This window comes from Silene latifolia, chromosome 4 (assembly GCF_048544455.1).
Source record: "Silene latifolia isolate original U9 population chromosome 4, ASM4854445v1, whole genome shotgun sequence".
Lineage (NCBI taxonomy): Eukaryota > Viridiplantae > Streptophyta > Magnoliopsida > Caryophyllales > Caryophyllaceae > Silene > Silene latifolia.
Window position 1 is genome coordinate 105,904,651 of NC_133529.1, and position 3,589 is coordinate 105,908,239.

Below are 3,589 nucleotides of genomic sequence, written 5' to 3' on the forward strand. Positions count from 1 at the left end.
GGAAGGAATACATAACATTTCACGCACCTCTGAAATTAATCATCTATAATCGAACAATAGTATACAAAGAAGCATCATGTCCACCAAACAATATGATCATTAAATAAGGAGCCCATATATTGAGCGAGATTACCTGATAAGAAAGATGGTAAAAGACTACAATGTACAAACTTCCACCATGTTTGACCTTCTAAATCAGCTGAGCATATTAGCATACTACCTCCAAGACTCCAAGACTACAATGTAAAAATTTCCAAGTATAAGAATAATGCGAGACGGTAAAAAAAGTACAAATATCAAACGAAACCTAAAATTCAACAAGGCACCAGAGATTTTAAAATCAAAATAGGCGAAGCAATTACGGTTAGAAAGAATACCTCTAGATCTGAATCCCTTCATGGATACTCTGAAAGATGAGATCCTTATGAAATCAAACAAAACCCTAAAATTTAATAGGGTAATTGATAGTGTAAAATGAATAATTGATAAAGGGGAGAGTGATGTCGATGGTGAGATAAAGAAGGGTTAGTCACACAACAGTAAAATGGGAAATAAAATAGATGTGCAATTATTAAGATTTTGTGTTGACAAATAAATCGAGTAGATAAGTATTTCATACCTAACAATCGAAGTAATAAGGCGAAAATCAAACAAAAAAATCAATTTCTTGCTCTCGTATTTTTAAAACCCTAGGTTTCTAAAAGTCGATTTTGAGTGATTTTGGTAGTTTTGAAGGTTGGAAAATGGGTTATAAGTATGTAAATTGAGTTTGGGAGAATTTTTGAGTGTTTTAGGGGTGATTTGGTGGGTTTTGAGTGAGTATTGTGTGAGAGGTTTTGTTTTTGAGTGTGAGAGAGATGAAGATGCGAAGGTTGAAGATAAATAAAGAATAGAAAGGGAAAGAAACATAAGGGATCCGGTTTGTTCCACAATGAAAATATTTTGGTGCGAAAGTAATAACAAGGGTTATATGTAAAAAAACCGTTGTTAAAAGTAATAACAACGGTTATATGTAAAAAACCGTTGTTAAAAGTAATAACAAGGGTTATATGTAAAAAACCGTTGTTAAAAGTAATAACAACGGTTATATGCAAAAAAACTGTTGTTAAAAGAAATAACAAGGGTTTTAAATAAATAACCGTTGTTATAACTTTTCAACTATTAACAACGGTTCTAAAATGAAACCCGTTGTGATTACTAATAACAACGGTTTTAAAGAAATAACCGTTGTTATTACTTTTCATAGAATTGCGCCAAAATATACTAACCTGATTAACAACGGTATTACATATAAAACGTTAATATGCGTTGTTAATGGGGCGTTGTTATTGCCTATATTTGTAGTAGTGATAACATATGAATATGCCAAAAGGTTAGAAAAAAGAGGATAAAAAATAAAAGTGCTTATTTTAAAGACTTTACTTATATTAACTTAGCATCAAATAAGGAGTTAAATGTTAGGGGGAGAAAGGAATCATCAAAAAGGAAAAGGAAGACCTAAAGAGAAAATGAAGAGTTAGAGATGAATAAGGGGTCATAAACGTGATAATAAGTATTCTATCTTAATTCTATGAATGAATATTATTAATTAGTCACATATTATCAAATGAAAGTTTCTTATTAGTGATTCTACGCTGTCACATGTCTTATACATATGCTCAAGGTAGCCTTTTTATATTATTGTATAGATATGACATGTAGATTATGATAGGTAATTTAGCATGCCTTTAAGTTAGATATATAGATTTTGTATTTAGATTATAGAGTTATTGATTTTACATACATAAATATACAACAAGGAGAAATGTAATGTAAAAGATTTGCATGAGAGTGGTTTATAAATTATCTTATGAAATTAAAATAAGACATATAGTTGATGGTTGATAGTTTGGCTTACTTTTTAATTATATTTATAGATTATTATTATTATTAAATCTACTTTGCATGAGAGTGATTTAAAAATTATCCTATGAAATTAAAATTATCTAAATTTAGTTTTTTTTACCATTAATTATGAGAGTAACTTTTAAATGTGGAATTGATAATTTTTTTTTTTCATGTGTACTACTATGCTAGTATTTCCACGTGGACCACGTCACAATTAATTGTTGCCATGTCACATTTGTCTACGTGGCGTTTAATATCTAGCCTTTTAATAATATTTATAGATTTGCTTACAAATTGTAGATATTCGTATCTCTCAATATTTATAACTTCCGACAAAAAATTAAAGGAACAACGAAAATGAAAAAAAAAAGGCTGAACCACAAAGCCTTTCCAGAAGGTCACCTATCCTAGTACCACTCTCGCCCAAGCACACTTAGCTACGGAGTTCTGATGGAATCCGGTGTATTAGTGCTGGTATGTGATCGCACCCATATATTTTCATCACAAATTTGCTTATATTACTTCAAATCTAGCTTTTATTTAACATAAACTCAGCTCCGATCGTCCTCTCAATATACCGTCATGCCTCTGTGTCTTTGACCGGCCGTAACTTACTCTCGGAGTGTACGATTAGGACAGATTATTTTTATAAATTTATTATTTCGACGATATCTACGCAATTTATTCGGTTAATAAATAATGGGAAAAAAGAAAAAACAATTTAAAGGAAAAACGAAAATTAGAAAAAAAAGGGTGCAACACGAGGCTTTCTCAAGAGGTCACCCATCCTAGTACTACTCTCCCCAAACACGCTTAATTGCGGAGTTCTGATGGGATCCGGTGCATTAATGCTGGTATGATCGCACTCATACACTTCCATCACAAATTTGCTTATATTACCTCATATCCAGCCTTTGCTCAAAATAAACTGAGCTCATGTCGTCCTCTCGATATCCCGTCACGCCTTCGTGTCCTCGACCGGCCGTAAGTTTCTCTTGGAATGTCCGATTTGGACGGATTTTTTTTGAAATTTATTATTTCAAGATCTACGCAATTTAAGCGGTTAATAAATAATGGGAAAAAAAGAAAAAAACAATTAAAGGAATAACGAAAATTAGAAAAAAAAAAGTTGCAACACGAGGCCTTCCCAATGTTGGATTATGTGTCCTCCGACAATAATGCGATCACAACTGTCGATCATGATGATCACATGTTTAAATCTCATTTTAAGAATACATGTGGGATGTAATATTTTACAGTCAACTGGTCCACACATATCGGTAATGATTGGCTGACTAGAGTTTGACATTACTGTCGTGCGACGGTGGTGATCAGTTGATCCCCTTAGGTCATACCTATAGAGAAATACTCTTAATTGATTATTTAATTAATCGTATGCCGATACGAGTTAATTAAATTGCTTAAAATTGACGGATGATTTTGTGAGTAAAAGTTAACGTGTCTTATTGTAATTCGATTAAATTAGATACGGTCTAAGTAATCGAATTGTTTTATTACTTGGATAAAATTATTGTTTACGAAACGATTGAAATTGAAATTCAATGAATAATTTATTATAAATACAAGACGTTGTAATTTATAATTGATAAACCGTTTTGGTACAAGTAATTACGAATTACTAGTCGATTTTGTATATGACATATTTTATGAGTATGTTGATTTTTAATATGTTAAAAATACA

General features: G+C 31.3%; 1 non-coding gene and 1 pseudogene across 1 annotated transcript; both read right to left on the reverse strand.

Annotated features, from left to right (window-relative positions):
• Nucleotides 1–2,256: 2,256 nt before the first annotated feature.
• Nucleotides 2,257–2,375, reverse strand: LOC141654108 (5S ribosomal RNA; annotated as a pseudogene).
• A 262-nt stretch (nucleotides 2,376–2,637) lies between these two features.
• LOC141654438 (5S ribosomal RNA) lies at nucleotides 2,638–2,755 on the reverse strand. The gene has a single exon (XR_012547998.1). It is a non-coding gene; the product is annotated as a 5S ribosomal RNA (ribosomal RNA).
• Between the last annotated feature and the right edge of the window lie 834 nt (nucleotides 2,756–3,589).